General features: G+C 49.7%; 1 protein-coding gene across 10 annotated transcripts in view; it reads right to left on the bottom strand.

Annotated features, from left to right (window-relative positions):
* Window positions 1-20,739, bottom strand: part of SHANK3 (SH3 and multiple ankyrin repeat domains 3) — a 436,398-nt gene that overhangs the window by 141,169 nt on the left and 274,490 nt on the right. The window lies entirely within an intron of this gene.

The following is a 20,739-nucleotide window of genomic DNA, read 5'->3' as shown; positions in this document are numbered from 1 at the left end:
TCCTTCAGTATGGAGAGGTTTGATCTTCTTGCAGTCCATGGGACTCTCAAGAGTCTCCTCCAGCACCAGAATTCAAAAGCATCAATTCTTCGGCGATCAGCCTTCTTTATGGTCCAGCTCTCACTTCCATACATTACTACTGGGAAAACCATAGCTTTAACTATACGAACCTTTGTTGGCAAAGTGATGTCTCTACTGAGGCAGGAAGATCCAGGTGCACAAATATAAGATGGGGGACCCCTGGTTTACTACCTGGACATGTGAGAAGGATCTGGGGGTCTTGGTGGACCACAAGCCGAACATGAATCCACAGTGTGATGCAGCAGCAAAAAAGGCCAATACTAATTCTAGGAAAAGAAGCTACAGTTAGAACTGGATATGGAAGAACTGATTGGTTCAAAATTGGGAAAGGAGTACGGCAAGGCTGTATATTGTCTCCCTGCTTATTTAACTTATATGCAGAATTTATCATGCGAAAGGCTGGGCTGGATAAATCCCAAACCGGTATTAAGATTGCCGGAAGAAATATCAACAACCTCAGATATGCAGACGACACAACCTAGATGGCAGAAAGTGAGGAAGAATTAAAGAACCTTTTAATGAGGGTGAAAGAGGAGAGCACAAAATATGGTCTGCAGCTCAACATCAAGAAAATGAAGATCATGCCCACTAGGCCCATCACCTCCTGGCAAATAGAAGGGGAAGAAATGGAGGCAGTGAGAGATTTTACTTTCTTAGGCTACGTGATCACTGCAGATGGTGACAGCAGTCATGAAATTAAAAGACGCCTGCTCCTTGGGAGAAAGGCGATGGCAAACCTAGACAGCATCTTAAAAAGCAGAGACATCACCTTGCCAACAAAGGTCCGTATAGTTAAAGCCATGGTTTTCCCAGTCGTGATGTATGGAAGTGAGAGCTGGACCATAAAGAAGGCTGATCGCCGAAGAATTGATGCTTTTGAATTCTGGTGCTGGAGAGTCCCATGGACTGCAAGAAGATCAAACGTATCCATTCTTAAGGAAATCAGCCCTGAGTGCTCACTGGAAGGATAGATCCTGAAGCTGAGACTTTGGCCACCTCATGAGAAGAGAAGACTCCCTGGAAAAGACCCTGATGTTGGGAAAGATGGAGGGCACAAGGAGAAGGGGACGACAGAGGAGGAGATGGTGGGACAGTGTTCTTGAAGCTACCAGCATGAGGGAGGCAGTGGAAGACAGGAGTGCCTGGCATGCTCTAGTCCATGGGGTCACGAAGAGTCGTACACAACTAAACAACAACATTCTAGGCTGCATCAACAGAAGTCTAGTGTCCGGATCCAGGGAAGTCATAGTCCCGCTCTATTCTGCCTTGTTCAGATCCCACCTGGAATCCTGTGTCCAGTTCTGGGCACCACAGTTTAAGAAGGATGTTGACAAGCTGGAAGGTGTGCAGAGGAGGGTGACAAAGATGATCAAGGGTCTGGAAACCAAGCCTGATGAGGAGTGGTTGAAGGAGCTGGGTATGTTTAGCCTGGAGTGTGTTGCAGCAGCAAAAAAATGGCCAAAGCAATTTTAGGCTGCATCAACAGAAGTTGAAGGTCTAGGTCAAGGGAAGTCCTCCTAGCGCTCCATTCTGCAATGCAGATATCACAGCTTAAATATCCAGGACAGATGGCCAGCCAAACTCTGCTTAAAAACCTCCAAGGAAGGAGAGTTCACCGTCTTCCAAGGGAGTGGGGTTCTGCTGCCTCTGATGTCTGCTTCCAGGCCAGCCCTCTGTTGTCCACCGTGACCCCCAGATGTGCCCACAAGGAAGCCCCCAAAGTCAGGGCACAAAGGCATCAGCCCCCACCCCAAGCTATCCGCCCCCCCCCCAGCAACTTCAACCCACAGATCTTAAGAGAGTCCTGCTAGACCATTAATCTTGTCCTACACTGAACTGGCAAAGGTCGTCGGGAAACCCTCCTCCCCCCCAGTGTTGACTCTGCCCACAACCTCCCCCCACCAGGCAAGAACACACTGCATGAATTTTGCATTTTAGTGGATTTCAAATGATGCCTTATTTATGCTCCTTTTCCAAGACACTGTCTACATTTCTGTCACGTCGAGGGATATAAATATTTAAGCTACACAGACAAATGGCAACGGAGGCTTGAATACAGCGCCCTGCTTTTAAAATTAATAATTGTATTAATCTAACACACAGCCCCGAAACACCTTAATAATGTCATAGTCAATTTAATGGGAACCATAAATCAATTATAACAGATTCCTGTGTCGGTGGAGGCAGGCAGCATAAGCTAAAGCTCCTTGCCGAAAGCTGTTTCCAAAGTGTTTGTTTTATTGACAGCCTATTAATTTGCTATTGTGCTCGGAGCTGCTCCTTTCAAATTACTGCTTGCATTTGTAAACCAGTTTGAACGCGCTCAGTGGGCAAAGCAGAGTAAAAATATTTGAAATAAATAAATGCGCAGGGACCAAGGCGTGGAACTTTTCTGCTTCTTCCCATAACCAGTTCACTATAGTGGACCCTCGCACGCTCACAGGAAGGTGAAAAAGCCCCACACTTTGGGCGCACGGCTGTGTGCCTGTGTGTGCATTCACTCCGAGAGATCCGCTCACACCCAGGTCTCCAGCTGCTCAGGCGGTTGATCATTTCACACTCATTATGTATTTTAATTAAACATTTATGTATACAAGAGATGCCAATCAAGGCAAGCCAGCCTAGAAGGGAATTAATTTATTCCCCCCAAAGCTAATGAGCACTTTTTCAGCTTTAACAATTCATTAGTCCCTTGGAATTGACAAGCTCAATTTTAAATGCAGGGTCAGGTCCGCAGCGCCAACCACACAAGCCAACCAAGGATGGCGCTGGGTGCCAGGGAAGGGGTGGGACGGCGGCACTCCTCCCGGCACATCTCCTCTGACCGTGGGCTTCGGTGCTACTTGGATTGGTGGCCTCTTTATGTGAGACTCGAGCAAAGTCAGTTTAGCCCCCATCCTCACCCTAGTGGGGCACGAAAGCGAGGGAGCGAGGGATCGTTGTGCCTGAGATTCCTTAAATCTATCCCCCCTCCCTCCCAAGAAGCCCAGATGAAATCAGGCAGGCAACTCTCCCCCGAATGCAAGTCCTTCTTCATGCAGCTCATGGCTAAACTATGGAACTCCCTGCCCCATGAGGCAGGGAGGGCCAACTTGGATGGCTTTGGAAGATGATGAGACAAATTCATGGAGGGCAAAGGGATGTGATGACTGAATTCAAATATCACAAGGGCTCTCCTGTGGAAGAGGAAGCAAGCTTTAGCTGTGATTCCTGTATTGCAGCGGGTTAGACTAGATGACCCACCGGGTCCCTTCAATTTTAAGTCAAGAATTATGGGGCTTTTCATTCAAACACACCCATCAGTGGGCTCTTGCTCAAGGGCACAGCACTCTTTCTGCAAGAATTGGAACCAAAGACCCTTCTATCTCTGCACTACAGCTGCAAACTCCCCCACAAAGTTCCCTATGAAGGGGCCGGGCACCCACAAATTTCGGTGCCAGGGCCATGCACGCTGCATGGCACCCATGGTCACGGGTCCAAGCTGGCACTCCTGCTCCCTTACTTGCCTGCCTGGCTCGCCCTTCCCAGCCTCTCTGGAGCTGCTCTCGAGTGTCAGCGGCTGGACGCAGCCGGCCTGCTTTGCCCACCGAAGACCCTCCTTCTCCACCTCGAAGCCGCCCCCTCCCCTTCCCGGCACGACCAGGGCTGCAAGGGTTTTTAGCGGGGAAAGGAGGGAAAGGCTGCCGTCTTAAAAAGGAACGCAGCAGGCAGGCTTTCAACAGGTGGAGCTTTCTCTCCTGGCAACAGGAGCTGGCACCTCGTGCTGGAGGCAGATGCTCAAGTTGAGCTCAACTTGTGAGGCCTTCAGGACCAGGAAAGGATAAGTGAGGACCTAAGCAGCAAGAAGAACGTGGGTGGCCCTGTGGGTTGAACAACAGAGCCTAGAACTTGCCGATCAGAAGGTTGGTGGTTCGAATCCTTGCTCCAGCCAGCCTAGCAGTTTGAAAGCACGTCAAAGTGCAAGTAGATAAATAGGTACCACTCCAGCGGGAAGGTAAATGGCATTTCCGTGCGCTGCTCTGGTTCGCCAGAAGCGGCTTAGTCATGCTGGCCACATGACCCGGAAGCTGAACGCCGGCTCCCTCGGCCAATAAAGTGAGCGCCGCAACCCCCAAGTTGGCCACAACTGGACCTAATGGCCAGGGGTCCCTTTACCTTTAAGCAGAAAGCAAGGGTTTTGCATGTGGGTGGATATGACAATGAGGCGGATTTTAACACCAACACAATTGATGCTGAAATGGCAAAAGGCTGCCATGGGACTCTGTGCATTGCATGTGCGAATGCACCCACATGCACCCACCCACAGTAACTAGTCATGAAAGCCCATGCTTCCAACTCTCTACTGCAGCAGTGAGTTCCAGAGGTCATGTCACACACCAGTGAGAACACAGATGCAGCTGATTATCCTGGTGGATGAAATTATTTCTTTTAAATGACAAGAGCGGCTTCGAGGGTCCATTCTACCATTCAGCAACCACCTTGTGTATCGATTAGGCGCCAGGGCAGAAAATCTGCCCAAATTTTGCAAACGCTGCTTCACCCCTTGCAAGTTCTCACTTGGCAGCCTCGGGGATTCCTGTTCCTTGTTGCTTCTAGCATGTCAGCAGACTCATGGAAGGGAAAGATGCAAAATTATTCCCCAAACAGATCAATAATGCAGAAGCTCTGATTGCTATCTGTGCTCATGAGAAGACGGGGGCCACCAAAGAGGAGGGTGGGTTAATTGCTCTGAGGAAGAATTTAAGGCTTGCTGAAAGGGGGGCCCCATAGCCAGAATGGAAAAGGGCAGCCCCCCCCCCCCCGAAGTGGGTGCGACTGAAGGAGTAGCCACTGAGCTCCAGGACCAGTTTGCAAGAAAAGATGCAATAAAGAGCTTGCTTGCCTCACCTCAAAAAAGGATATTGCAGAACTGGAAAACGGTTTAGAAAAGTGCCACCAAAACAATCGAGGGGGTGGAGTGACCACCTTACGATGAAAGATGGCCGTAACTCCAACTTTTTCATTTAGACAAAAGGCAAGGAAGAGGTGACATGGAAGAACCTTATAAAATTCTGCACGGCATGGAGGAAATGGAGAGAGGAAAGGTTTTTCTCCCTCCCTCACAACACAAGATCTCCGTAGACATGCAACAAAGTTGAATGTTGGGAGATTTGGGACAGACAAGAAAGTCCTTCTTCCCACAGTACATGGTTAATCCATGGAACTCTCTGCCACAGGAGGCAGGGGCAGCCCCCAACCTCGATGGCTTTAAAAGAGGACCAGACAAATTCATGGAAAAAAAATAGATCGATGTCTTCTAGACAAGATGGCTCTGCTCTGCTTCCACAGCTGAAGACAGCAATGCTTCTGGATATAAAACATGGGAGGGGAGAGGGCTCTTGGGCTCCAATCCTGGCTGTGGGTTTCCCATGGGAGTCTGGTTATTCACTGTGAGAACAGAATGCTGGACTAAATAGGCTGCTGGCCTGATCCAGCAGGGCTCTTTTTATGTTCACCGGGAACTATAACAACAACAACAACAACAATTTATTATTTATACCCCACCCATCTGGCTGAGTTTCCCCAGCCACTCTGGGCAGCTCCCATTTGAGTGTTAAAAACAATACAGCATTAAATATTAAAAACCTCCCTGATGTCTTCAGATGTCTTAAAAAAGTCAGGTAGTTGTTTCCCTCTTTGACATCTGGTGGGAAAGCATTCCACAGGCCGGGTGCCACCACCGAGAAGGCCCTCTGCCTGGTTCCCTGTAACTTCACTTCTCACAGTGAGGAAACCACCAGAAGGCCCTCAGAGCTGGACCTCAGTGTCCGGGCTGAACGATGGGGGTGGAGACGCTCCTTCAGGTATACTGGACCAAGGCCTTTTAGGGGTTTTAATGTCAGCACAACACTTTGAATTGTGTCAGAAACATACTGGGAGCCAATGCAGATCTCTCAGGGCCGGTGTTATGTGGTTCCAGCAGCCGCTCCCAGTCACCAGTCTAGCTGCCGCATTCTGGATTAATTGCACTTTCCAGGTCACCTTCTAAGGTAGCCCCACATAGAGCAGATTGCAGTAGTCCAAGCGGGAGATAACTAGAGTGTGTACACTCTGGCGAGACAGTCTGCAGGAAGGGAGGGTCTCAGCCTGCGTACTAGATGGAGCTGGTAGACAGCTGCCCGAGACACAGAATTGACCTGTGCTTCTCAAAATGACTCAGGGGCACAGTTACCCCATTCAGGACCACGGAGTCCCCCACTCCCACCCACCCCCTTTTCTCCAAAAAACAGTCCTTCTGTCTTGTCAGGATTAAACCTCAATCTGTTAGCCGCCATCTATCCTCCAACCACCTCCAGGCACTCACACAGGACCTTCACCGCCTTCACTGGTTCTGATTTAAAAGAGAGGTAGGATGCTTGGAGGAGGCCCATGCCCTGTGCTCAGATGGGACGTGGCTCGTTGGCCATTCTGCTCAGGTCCCTTGTATGGACCCACTGCCACGGATCTGTGATCCCAGCAGCTGAGGTTTACTCTCTGAGCCACCGGTCAGATTATGGGCACAATTCAAAAGGGCTGGTTTTTAGGGTTTGGGGTCACAAGGATCTGAAGGAAGGCTTCTTCCTGTCCTCAGAGACCTTCAACACAGCCCCCCACCCCAGCTAGGAGTGCCTTGGCCTGCTGAACTATGGCAGGGGGAAAAGAGCCTTCCCAGTGGTGGCCCCTTGTCTATGGAACGCCCTCCCCAGAGATGTCCGCCTGGCACCTGCTTCACTGTGCTGTCAGCACGAAGGAAAGCCCTTTTTGGCACCCAAGATTTGAAAATCTGCTGCTTTTACATTTCTTTTTACTCTCTGATATTGCAGCGCTTGCCTTTCCCCACTTTAAAGCTGCTCTTTATATTTTTTTTGACGCTGCTTCCATACTGTATGTTCTCGCTTTGGGGAAATTCTTTCACCGTTTTCTTACGTGGTGCTCGCAGAGGAGCAGCAGCTATTAGATGCCATTCTATATAAATGAATGGAAGCATCACTTGCCTTTTGAGACACAAACTGGGCCATCATCAAAACCCAGATGCACAGCCTCTGTCTCCCAGAGCGTGGCACCCTGACCTACTTAATTGCCCTCTTCTGCATTGCCTAAAAGCACCCAATTTGCCCAAACGGCCTGGCTACAGCTGCTATTCTTAGGTAATGTTCGTTTGCCACCCACAGAAAGCTGGGTGCTGCCCAGAACATACAATCTCCTTCCTCCTGGAGGGTTGGGATTTTAAACACACCATCCAGGAAGTGGGGGGGGTGTGTGGAATCAAGAGGGATTTTTTTGGGGGGAGGGGTCCTCTTAAAAGGATTCTGAAAAGATTTCATGGAAGTGGAGGAGCTTGTTTGAGAACAAGGAAAAGGCTGGTTCAATCTATACCTGAGATCTAACCCAGAAGTAGTACTTCGGGTTAAGAACTTTACCTCAGGATGAGAACAGAAATTGTACGCTAGTGGCGTGGCGGCAGCGGGAGACCCCATTAGCTAAAGTGGTACCTCATCTTAAGAACGGTTTCAGGTTAAAAACAGACCTCCGGAACAAATTAAGTATATAACCAGAGGTACCACTGTATCGTCTTCCAAAGCAACTACTCTATTCCGAACTTAAAAATGGAAAGCGTCATGCTGGTGGTCAACAAAAGAGGTTTAAAGGCAATTCAAGGCAATTTTTGAAAAATGTAGCATAAACACCAACAATTGGGAAACACTGGGCTGTGAGTGCTCCAATTGGAGAACAGCCTTTACCAAAGGTGCCATGGGCTTTGAAGACACTCGAACTCAGGACACAAGGGAGAAATGTGCTAAGAGGAAGGCACGCTTGGCAAATCCACACAGTGATCAACTCCCGCCTGGAAACCAATGTCCCCACTGTGGAAGGACATGTGGATCCTGAATTGGCCTCCACAGTTACTTACAGACTCATTGATAAAGCTATGTTTATGGAAGACAATCTTACTCGGCTATGAGGGATCGCCAAAGGAGGAGGAGGAGGAGGTCTTGAGAGCCTGCGGAGAGAGCAGGCCTTCTTCCACAGATGTAATTGAAGAGGCAGCTGGAGAGGCTCATGGTGTGTGTGTGTGTGGGAGGGGGGGTGCCTCTCGCCGAAGGCAGGGGATCCCCTGAGATGAGGAAGCCTGATAATCCAAGATGGGAACTGCCACTGGCAGGCTCCGAGAGTGTTTGCATCACTAAGGTGGCAGAAGAGTTTGTCAGAGGGAGGCCAGCTGAGAGGCGATGACAAGCAAGTGCCTGCTGGCACCCTCAAAGCCCTCAAGGAACCTGCTGCCAAGGTGGGCAAGCCCTGCTCTCCAATTACGCCGCTGCAGCTGGGGGCAGCCCTTAAGGGCGAGGTGGGTGAGGAGAGCCAGGGAGCCACTTGGAAGCCGTGGCAAGGAAGGAGCGCTGCCTGTTTCCAAGGGAGGAATCCCTGACTCACTGAGGGAGCCTCAAGCACAGCCTGGCTGCCCGCCTGCCTGTGATCTGCTTCGACAGCCACCCACTCGCCAGAGGTGGCCAAGTCCTGATGGAACAGCAAGAGTTCCTGGGCTCCACTGGGTGGGGGGAGTAGGGATTCCTGGGGGAATCTAGCTGGGTTGTGGATCAAACCTGCTTTGAATTGCACTCTCACATGTGCAAGCCCACACCTCAGGGCTAGAAAAATGCAACCTGTGCAACTCACGCAACACGTTGGCGATTAATATACACAGAACAATAATTATACATTTTTTATCAACCTTCTGAGAAAAATGCAAAACATTAAACAAAGCCACAGAGACTTGCGGACGGTCCGGGAATCAGCGTGTCTTTACATGAGTAGTGTTAAGTTGTGGGTGAACATATCAGACAACACAGCGATTCTTCAGACACCTCTTGTTTATTCACAGGCCAGAACAGAACTGAACTGAAGGGTTCAGCCAGCCTGCTTATATAGAGCTCCACTACAACGCAACAGTAACCACTTTCTCTGTAACTATCCAATCGCTGAACGTCACTTTCAATCCCTTATTTGCATATGTGGACCTGAGTGAAAACTATCTACAGTATTCCCCTGCTGGCCCAGGGTGAGAACTTCAGTACATAACAAGTAGAATGTGTCCTTTTATTTAAAATGCATCTCTGGGTTACTTGTGGGGCATAAGAATTCGTTCATTTTTTTCTTCAAAATATAGTCCGGTCCCCCACAGGGTCTGACCCCTCCTTTATATATTGAGATTTCTTACCTCCCCTTGACCAAACACTGCAGCATTTCTTCCCAGGGGAATCACTCCATCCCCTTGGGAGTTTGGGATGCCCTTTTCTGAACCTCTTCCAACGCTAGAGCTGGAAGGAATACGGGAATCTGCCTGACACCGAGTCTGAGGACTGGTCCATCTAGATCAGTATTGTCAGTATTACTGACTAGCAGCTGCATCTCTCCAGGTAGGAGTCTCCCCAGCCACACCCAGAGATGTCATAGAGACTCGAACCCAGAACCACCCTCATGCAAAGCAGACACTCTAGCACAAAGCCACAGCTCTTCCTCACATGGCTCAGCAAACACACACTCTTTCTGAAGAGGCCTCAGGAGGTCAAAGGTCAGGCATCTTCCAGAAGCAAATCCTAGACCCCTGAACCCGTATTCTCCTTGGAAGTTCCCTAGATCAGGGGTGAACACCAGGTGTTCCTTGGGGTGTCACCAAAAAATAAATAAATGCATTGTTTAATTGCAGGTTATGAACAGAATCAAGGCAAGGAGAGGGGCCAGGGCAGGTTTGTTTGTTTGTTTCATAAGATATATATATACCACTTGATTATTTTAAAAAAAGACTTGAAGTGGTTATCAAGAGAATAAAGCAAGAAGATTATCAGTTAAAATTGAGACTTAAAATAAATATTTGAATCATTCAAAACATAAAATCAACAATACAGTGGAACCTCAGTTTTCGAACGTCTCCGTTGACAAAGGTTTCAGAACTCGAACACCATAAACTGTAGCTGCTTTGGTTTTTGAACACTTTTTGGATGTCAAACATGCCGCGCAGCTTCCGTTTTGAGTTTCCCTATTGTACTGAGGCTTCCGTATTGAGTTTTTGGTTTTCGGAACTCGAACAGTCTTCCGAAATGGATTACGTTTGAAAACCGAGGTTCCGCTGTAAAGGAACACACATTAAAACGCACATTCATTCTCTACATGTCTGGGCGGACTCATCTAAGCAAAAATGTTTTTAGCAGGCATCAAAAAAGAGTACATAGAAGTTGCCTTTCTGATGTCAACAGGCGAGGAGTTCCAGAGCTTAAGTGCCCCTGCCACCCTAGGTTAAACATCCCAGCCAAATAAACCAGGTCCATCCCTGTCAGAGGGGAGAGAAGCAAGGAAGGGGGAAGCCCTGCTTCCTGAAGGCCAATTCAGGTCCAAGAAGGTGGCAGCTTCAGTGGGGGTTGAGATGATGAGATGAGCAGCAGGAAGCACGATTTCAGGTGAGCGACACTGCCAGGTGGAGGGCGGAGGAGAGACCCCAGCCCCATGGCGCAGTAAGCCCCAGGAGACACCTGCAAAGTGTTTGCACACACAAGCGCGATGGTATGGAAACCCCTCGCCCTCTGCCCTCAGCATGAGATTTCCAAAACAATTCTGCAACTTTTCATAGGTTATGCAAAGGAGCCTCACAGCAAAACAACCCACATTGCATACAGACAGGCAATATGCTTGCCAGCTCCCCCCAAACGCACCTTTTCAACCACACTTACCTGTAGCCACCAGAGGATCTCGCTCTCAGATACCTGCATGCTTTTATGTTACTACCATGAGCACCAGCTAAACACATACACAGAGAGAGCACCACTTTGGGGGGTCTGACACCCCTCCTCTCATTCCAAGCACAAATGGTGGCCAAACTCTTGCATGGAGAACGGGCAGACTCAGGGCAGGGTAGGAAGAGCTATGAGAAAAACAAGTGGTCCAGGAGGGGCAAATCCACCGTCCTCCAAACTCCTCCTTTCTCAAGATCTCAGCACCACCGCCAGGACCCCACACCACCCCTCCCCTCTATGCCACCCACTGCAAGGAAAGAGGCAGCGAAGCAACATTGACATAGCATGTTCTGGCCACCACATTTGGAGCGGAAGCAGCCCTGATGCCACCTGGAGGGCAGCCCCAATGCTAACTCCATACCTCTCGGGGACTAGAGTCCACCCAGGAATACTTAACTAGTGACCGTCTGTCTTCCTGCTGGCTGACAGAAGAGGTCAATGCCAACCACACTTTGCATGGCCAACGGATTGAAATCAGAACTCAACACTCAGGTTAGTTATGGATGGGACTTGCATTCGTTTGTCCAGGAAGGTGCACATCCTTCAAACCCCAAAGAGCAGTGTTGAGGGCCTTCCATGTCCACTATGTGGCTGGAGAGGGCTGGGCAGGTGTCTTCCGCTTTCCTCTGCCCTTCAAATGGCATCAGGACATCACATCACCCCAAATCCCTGCTGGAGAGCCACTCTTTGCACCCTCTTATTTCTCTCTCTACACCCATGCTAGCTACAGTCTGCTAGGAACAAGGAGGCATCAAGGGAGGGAGGCAAAGGAGTGTGGACCCCCAAGCAGCCGACTCCCCCCACCCAGCCCCCCAAAGACGCCATCGGGCGACAAGAGACAGGACGAGGCAAAAAGGGTGGGGGTGATTGAGGAGAAGGAGAGAGAGGAGGATGAGGAAAGCCATAGTTACCCAGCTGATGAGGCGATTCGTCTAGAGAAGAGCATGGATGAGGATGAGAAAGCAGAGAGAGAGATGGGGAAGAGCATCCGGCTGGCAACAAAGCAGATGGTCAGAGACAGAAAAACGGTCACAAAACAGAGCAACCTCAGGCCTGCCCAGCCCTTCCTGGGGAAAGTTCAGCCTCTGCACCACCCACACGGATACAGGCGGCCCTCCAGCTCTCCCCCAAGCCCCTTGAGGTTTTAACTAGGTTGTTAAGGAGAAGCCCCTCCTGCCACCCCCTTCCTCTCATTAATTCCGCTCCTGCCCCAGGATCGTTGGCTCCTGCCGTCTGTTCCATTCCGATCCTCCCAAAGGAGCCCAGGGCGGCAGGCAAGCAAAGCAGCAAAATAAGAAAGGTTTTTTTAAAAAAATAAAAACAAACGAATAGTGCATTTTAAAACCTTAAGAACAATCTGAGTATATTTCAGATCCGACATCCTTACAGCTCATAACTTCAAGGTTGCAATGAAGGGGATCTTCCAGCCATCAAATGCCAGGGTGAAGCACATCTCTTGTACCTCCTGAGACAGGGCGTTCCTCAAGTGGGGGGGGCTGCCACCGAGAAGGCCCCTCCATGCATCAGCACCAACCCAGAGGCCAAGAGGACCTCCTCCGCCAATCGCTGAAGGCTGATCTTGAGAGAGGTGCTTGGCCCCCAAGCTGTTATGGCCTTTGTACACTACGATAAACACCCTGAAATGGGCCCAGTGGTGCAATGGATGCTAGTGAAGAGCTTTTGGGCCAGTTGACACAGGGTCCCGCTGGGCTGCCCCACCATAGCACCCCAGAAACTGCATTCTGCACTAGCAGACCATCTTCAAGGAAAGCTTCATGCAGAGTAAGGGGCTATAGTTCAGGTGGGAGGGCACTAGGAGCACGGGCAACTCAGCTTCTCTCAATCTGTTCAGAATTGGCATCCCCTTGTACCAGGCTTTCCTAAGCTGATGCCCTCCAGATGACGGAACTACAACTCTCATCGGTCCCAGGAAACCACAGCTATAGGACACTGTGGCTGGTGGCAGTCATGGTCCAGAAAGCTAGAGGACGCCAGGTTGAGGGAGGCTCTTTTGAACCCGACATTCTCCTGGTGGCACCAAAGTCGCGTGTGTCTCACTGCTGGGGCAAGGCACCCACAAATCAAACATTCAGTGAAGAGGATCCCACAGCCTTCCTGGGAAGCCAACTCCACTGCCGAACTGCTCTTTTAACAATCTTGTTCTAGTTTGTTAACAAGTTCCTCTTTGCATTCATCTGGCAACTTAACCCCTGCAGTGGGGGAAAAAAACATCAACTGCACCACCTTCGATTCTGAGTGGGCACCATCTTTCCTGAAACTTATTTTTTGAGGTCTTAAAAAAAAGTGTGGCAGCAGGTTATGATGTCATAACACATACAAAGCAGGTTATGATGTCATAACACATACAAAGCAGGTTATGGTGTCATAACACATACAAAGCAAGTGAGATAAGAGAAAGAAATGGTGACACAATATTTCCCAAGCTGGTGTTCTTGGTGAATGCTGAGCATTTAAGTCTGAAGCATAAGTAATAAAATCCTACCAGGTGACATAAAAGTGTTCTGGATCCCATCCCTCCATGTGTGATTCCCCCCCCCCCACTAGCCAAAGTCTGTAAGTTCTTAGGCCACAGAGGCAAATTTAGATTTTTCAAGGTTTTCCATTGCTGGGCTATTGAAATCCCAGCTGCAACTGACATCTATGTCACAAGGCTGGGCAATGTGTCAGGAGGTGCTGAGCTGCTCCGATGACAAGACCCTCTTCTCAACCTCACGGATCTGGCCCAAAGGAAAGCAGAGCAAGACATTTGGTGCCAGCTTGGCCGCAGGAGTTGCAGGAAGAAGGTGGAAGGGCACTGGCGGCAGGAAGCCTCATTAAGGAAAGTGCGCCTTGGTTTAAGAACAGTTTAAGATCGGACTTCCGGAACGAATTATGTTTGTATACCGAGGTACCACTGTATGTCCTGTTTAGTTCAGAGTCCATGAGCAGCTTTTTCTTAACCATCTTCTTTGAGGGAATGTGTCCAAACAAGTTAAAGAATCATAGAATGGGAAGGGACCCCAAGGGTCAACTAGTCCAACCCTCTTCAGTGCAGGAATATAGGTGGCCATCCAATCTCTGCTTAACAACCTCCAAGGAAGGAGGGTCCACCACTTCCTGAGAGAGTCCAATTCACTGTCAAATAGCTCTTTCCATCAGAAAGTTCTTCCTGATGTTTAATTGCCATCTCCTTTCTTGTAACTTGAGTCCGTTGGTTCCTAGACCAGCAGGAAAAAAGCTAGCTCCGTCTTCCATGTGCCAGCCTTTGAGATATTTGAAGATGGCTCTCCTGTCTCCTCACAGCCTCCTCTTTTCCAGGCTAAACATACCCAGCTCCTTCCAGCGCTCCTCATCAGGCTTGGTTTCCAGACCCGTCGTCATCTTGGTCGCCCTCCTCTGCACACCTTCCAGCTTGTCAATATCCTTCTTATTCCCTTTATGTATCTGCAGCTGATAAGAAGTCTTTCAGCTGAGCAATTTTCTTTTTGTTGAGAAGCTCTTCTTTTCAAGACACAGACTGGGCTTTTCGACAGAAACAGCGGTCCTTCACAAGGCAGGAAAAGGCATGTGAAATTGGTCCTTCTGCTGGATTATTGTCCTTTTTTGGAAGTACAGTGGTACCGCTGGGTGCGAACGGGATCCGTTCCGGAGCCCCGTTTGCATCCTGAGCAGAACATAAGACGCGACTGCGCAGGTTGCATTTCGCTGCTTCTGCGCATGCGCGTGATGTCACTTTGACCGTCTGCGCATGCGCAAGCGGCGAAACCTGGAAGTAATGCGCTCGTTGCTTCCGGGTCACCATGGAGCACAACCCAAAAATACTTATCCTGAAGCGTATTTATCCCAAGGTATGACTGTATAGTACAGGTAACATTTCATAGGCAGAGGGCCTTCTCGGTGGTGGTGCCCACCCTATAGAATGCCCTCCCATCAGATGTCAAAGAGAAAAACAACTACCTAACATTTAGAAGACATCTGAAGGCAGCCCTGTTTAGGGACGTTTTTAATGACTGATGTTTTAATGTATTTTTAATTTTTTGTTGGAAGCTGCCCAGAGTGGCTGGGGAGGCCCAACCAGATGGGTGGGGTAGAAATAACAAATTATTATTATATTTGTGGGTCTTTTATTATTACCGTATTTTTCGCCCTATAGGACGCACAGTCCCATAAGGTGCACCTAGTTTTTTTGGGGGGAAATAAAGGGGGGAAATTATTTCCCCCCCAGGCGCGGGGCTGGGGAGGCCCGAGCTTCCCCCGACCCCAGCCCCCAAACAGGCAGCTCTCTGCAAGCCATGGGAGCCCAGCGCTGGCTCCCGCTGCTTGCGGAGAGGTCCGCGAAGCCTGGACGCAGTGATCTCAGCGTGCGCAGGTTTCGGCATGCAGGCAACTCTCCGCAAAGCCTGGAGAGCGAGAGGGGTCGGTGCGCACCGACCCCTCTCGCTCTCCAGGCTTCAGCGAAAGCCTGCATTCGCCCCATAGGATGCACACACATTTCCCCTTCATTTTTGGAGGGGGAAAAGTGCGTCCTATAGGGCGAAAAATACGGTACAGTGGTGCCTCGCAAGACGAAATTAATTGGTTCCGCAAGTCTTTTCGTCTTGCGAGTTTTTCGTCTTGCGAAGCATGGTTTCCCAATTAATGCATTCCTATGGAAACCGCCTTCAGACCAGGTCCGGGGACAGTCTGTCCCCCGACCTCTTCTGAAGGCCGGCGGGGGGCGAAAGTCTTTGCTTCCCCCCCGCCTGCCTTCCCGGGAGAGCGGAGAAACGCAGCGCCCCCCCGCCTGCCTTCAAAAGCCATCCGGGATAGCGGGAAGCGCTTCCCTGCTATCCCGGACTGCTTTTAAAATGCTGGCGGTGGGGAGCAAAGCCTTTTGGCCCCCGCCGGCCTTCCTGGACCTCTTCTGAAGGCCGGAGGGGGGGAAGGCTTTGCTCCCCACCGCTAGCATTTAAAAGAGGTCCCCGGAGATTTCTCTATGGGCTTTCTTCTTGCGAAGCAAGCCCATAGGGAAATTCGTTTTGCGAAGCGCCTCCAAAACGGAAAACCCTTTCGTCTAGCGGGTTTTTCGTCTTGCGAGGCGTTCGTCTTGCGGGGCACCACTGTATATCTGTGGGTTTGCATTGGATATGTGCTGGGTGCATATTAGAATAAAGGAATCATAGAATTGTGGAGTTGGAAGGGATCTTTTGCACAGTGTGGGGCTCAAACACACATCCCTGAGATTAAGGAAGCACAACTACGATTGCACAGTAGCAGCCTGAGCACAAGGCATCTTCCTACTTTCCCAGTTTAGCAGCAAGAGCAGCACGTGGGGCTTTCAAGAGACACGGTTGGTCCGTGCAGCTTCGCTGGCTGGCTGCAAGAGTTTGGAAAGCCTGGTGCCAATTCAGCCATATGTGGCCTCTGAAGCCAAGGAGGGGAGGAGGGGCGACAAAGACAGAGCGATGCAGGCAGCCTCTTATTTTCGCTGGGCTCAAGCAGCCTTTAGAAGCAGGAATGGGCCTCTAGCAAAGGTTATGAGGAACGCCCAAGGAGGGCCTCCCATAGGCAGGGAAGGGGGCGGCAATAGGGCTTTGGCTGTGCAGGCCCCTTTCCGCCATGGCAGAAAGCAACGCATGCAGAAGAGGCCCATCAGGAACCAGAGTGGCATAGCAGAAGGCATAAACTCTGGAGGAAGGGGACCTGGAGAACTGAGGGGCAGGGCAGCCAGGGCAGCTGAGGAAGGGCAACAGAACAGGCAAGGGCCCAGTCGTAGGGCAGCAGGGGCTGAAAGGGAAGGAAAATGCCAAGAGCTCAGGGCAACTGGGGAAGGAGCTTGTGGGAAGGTCAAAGGGCAGGAGGATTGGAAGCATAGTTCAGAAGAAGGTTGCAGGTTCAGTCTCTGGCAGCGTCTCCTCTTAAAACTGGGGTTGCCAACCCGGTGGCTATGAAGACCTTCACTGGGGACCCCAGGCTCAGAACTTTCATTTTTGTAAGAAAAGCATCAAGTTAAGGTAAGACAGGGAATGTGCAGGAGAAATAATTTTGAGGAGATCTGGAAGGTGTTTGTTAAAACGGAAAGGGGTCAAACTATCGTTAGAGGTGTTGAAATTTTGGGAGGTTGGATAGTTACAATGGAATGGCCTCGGTGGTGGGGTGCATATTTTTATTCTTATTTATTTCTGATCATTAGTTTGTCAAAATAAAATAATTTTTTTAAAGCATCTAGCCCTCTTAGAAAGAAAGTTATAAATCAAAATGTGCAGGCATCCTTCTAAGAAATTTTTGTGGAATGAGAGCCAGCCTGGCTGCTTCTGCCTGTCGGTGATTTGAGCCAATGAGTGAAATCAGAAGGCTGGTGAAGAGCAGGAGTTATCCTTTCCAGGGGCAACAAACACAACATGAACACCACCTTGACATATACCAGACAGCTTCAAAGAGGTGGAAAGGAATTTGTGGTCATATCAGCAGTGGGACCAACAGATTTAGGAGCAAGGTTTTTAGGAAGGGCTGCAATTTCAAATTAGTAAGGGCGGTCTTCTTTGGAGTTTTGTTTTTGGCATGCACCTGGATCGTTCAAAGCAGGTGGTACAAAAAAACCCATCTTGTGCAATCCTCTCCATTCCTCTTACACCCTTTGACAGGCCACCTGCATCACACGATGCTCTGAAGAGAGCTTTCCCCGTAACCATGGCAGTGAGACGCAAGTCCTTCCTGGCAACAGCTCCAGCAAAGCCTGATTCGCATGCAGAATTCACAAAGCCATCACACAAACACCGTCCTCCTTCCAGAACATGGATTTTGCTGCAGGGTAGGGCTGGGGGACCTGGGGAGGGGGCTCCCATCATCCTTGCCCATCCTTGATGGGAGCTGGAGTACAGCCACATCTGGAGGACCACAGATAGGCCCCACCTCTGCGCTACAGCGCTTGCTTGGTCTTCTACTAACCAGGCCCTGAACCCATTTCACCATCTCCAAAGGTTTGTCTGCATGATAGCGCTGGTCTTGGCTTAGCTCATTTGCCCCCTTGTCCAGGCTGGGCTGCACTTTGCTCCTCTGAATTCCTGTCTTCATGCAAAGGGAACCAGAAGTCATCTGGGACAATCTCCTGGCCAAAAGCAGGACCTTTCAGCCATATGTCCCCCAGTCTTACAGCAAGTGGGGCCGGGAAATACAAATTCTGCAGAATGGTCAGAATCAAGTCTCAGAATTCTGCAGAATAACATATCCATGCAACTCTGGAAACAGTATCAATTATTTGGAGATGCAAATCCAGGGAAGAAATTAGGGTGGTGATCACCTGGTAAACATTAACCCTTCCCTAGGTTCACACTCAAGCGCTTAGTCGATTTAGGTGTGTGTAATTAAGTCTTTTTAATTTGCAGGCAGGCTTCTAACCTGAGTAGGTTTAGTTCTCTGTGATGCTATTTTAATTTCTCCTGCTGGGGTTTTTTTTTGTTTTTGTTTTTGGCTGTTTCTCATTGTGATTAGCTGATTGTTTTATTAGAGAGGCGTTTTATCATTGCTCTGCTTTGAGAATATTTTGGCTGAAAGGCAGATTATAGAATAAATTGATATTTTCTAGATAAATCATAGCAACAACACCCCCCACCCCGTTTTCTATAGGTGTCTCCAAATAAACAAAAGCTTCAAAATCAGAAGATATGCAAAATGTCAAGAAGAAAATTTGCTGGATTTTACATGTGCAGGAGCAGCCCAACCATAAGTGAATTCAAGATGCTGCCTTGTACAGTCAGACCATGGGTCCTGAGGAATTTCTCAGCAACTCCTTAGTACCTTTAAAAAGCCAATTTTGTTGTGCCTTCATTCTTGTGACACAGCCTGTACCCTCTCCTCTGTGCCACTGACCGGATTCCATGTAACCCTTGACCCATCTAGAATGACTTTGAAGCCATCAGCCAGAAAGGTCTTTAGACTTGCTCATCATCCCAACTCTTCCCCAGCCGGGTTTATTTTTTACTGTGCCAGCCAAGTCCTTCTCCCTGATTCTGCGAATGTTCTGCTCTCTTGCACCTTCATTCCTCAGGGAAGGTCCCTCCACAATGGCTGTGTCCTACCCAACACTGCCTGAGGTAGGACGTCTCTGAATACCAGTTCTTGGAGCTCAGCAATGTGGAAAGTTCTGCGCCGTGCTCAGGTTCTGCTTGCCGGGTTTGCAGAAGCGCCTGTTTGGCCACCGAGAAGAACTGGCCTCTGGGCCCACCCAGGAGAGCTCTTCTGAGTTTCTTAAGGAGGTTAAGCCATGAGCTACATCACAGCTCGCTATCCCCACTTTTCTCTGCAGCTCAAGATGCTCATCAGTGCCCTGGTAACAACAGCCACCGCAAGCAGCGGGCATGGAGGGCAAAGTGAGGACTGAGCCAGGCATGACATTTGCTGCTTGCCAAAGCACCTGCCACAGGCAATGGGAGGAAGGCTCTGATTGGTGACAAGGCAGTTTCCCCAGCAGGTGTTTGGGGGAAGTGGGTGGGGGTCTGGCTCCGATTCTGACCACAGCAGAAGCAAAGGATCAATGCTCCCCTGTGCCATATCCAGCACTCTTCTTCACCAACTATCTGCTCTTAAAAACAGCCAAGCAAAGCCAAATGGTACGACAAGCATCATGCCCAGCTTGGCACCGAGTTTCCAGTTCAGAAGGTCAGACTGGCCAGCCCCCAAGGCTTTGGAGTAATGCACTGACAGACTAACTCTTTACCACCTGGCAGAGGATAACCCAAAATGGCAGCATTCAGAAGACAAGAGAGTAGATTGGAGGTGTATCTGAGTAAAGGCACAGGCACACGGTGGAGATCAACCAGTCCTTTAAAAAAAAAAAATGTTTCAAGGGCCCCTGTAGCTTTACAAAGGTCTTCTTAAGCAGGCTTAGTTAGCCCCAAGGCTGAATTGGGTTATGGTCCTGAGGGTTAAAACAGCTTGGAAACTGGTGTGGTTCAGCAGCAGGAGTGGATACCAGTGAGGGAAGCTGCAGATTCCCATTTCCTTGGACGTTTGCAAGGAATAGCCATCTGTCAGAAACACTCCAGGCATAGAGCGTTCTGGCTCCAAGTTCTAAGAAACCACTTGCTGTGTTGCTTCCAGCCAGAAGAGCTGCTTCACATGTCACAATTTCAACCAGCAGGCGATACTACACCTCCACGAAAAATGGTAGCTTACAAAGTGCATTCTTGTCTTTGCACCAGGAACTCGCAACAGAACAGTGAGCTGCAGCCGAGACCCTCGCAAGCACACTTCCCCAGGGACTGGGGGAGGTGAACCAGGCATCTCACACGAAACCCAGATGCGACAGTTCTTCTGACACCCGCCTGCTGCATAAGCCCAGACGAGTTGCCAGCTCTTCACCCATCTGTTGCATTGCACGAGCACAGAAGTTGTGCTCAGACCCACGGTTACTTGCACCCACAAATGGAAGGAGTGCTGCTCCGTATCTGCTAAAAGCGACAACAGAAATTGCTGTCAGGTGCAGTCGGGTCACCCGTGTCCTAAAATGAACCCTGGTGCTTCATCAATCCGGCCAGAGACACAATCCATTTGCCAGCGATTCACAGTGGCACATTTTTAATGAGTACGCAGGCGTAAGGGTAATTCTCCTATTTGCAATAAATCTCTCTCTCTCCCCCCTCCCCATCCCGCAGGGAGAAAGTCAAGCACCAAGCAAATCTCAATTGCAAGATCTGACCATCCTTCACCCAGAAGATACATCTGTGCCAACAGCGGCCGAAGGAAAACAAGACCTCTTTTGCCATCTCACAGGAAGGCCAACATGGCCCACACTAACCACTTCTACAACCTGGCAGGTGGGAAATTCTCAAATTTCAGACCCACAGTATATTCGGGGGGGGGGGAGAGAGAGAAA

Source organism: Podarcis melisellensis (assembly GCF_964234715.1).
Source record: "Podarcis melisellensis genome assembly, chromosome: 10".
NCBI classification, from domain to species: Eukaryota; Metazoa; Chordata; class Lepidosauria; order Squamata; family Lacertidae; genus Podarcis; species Podarcis melisellensis.
This window is presented reverse-complemented; position numbering and strand designations above follow the sequence as displayed.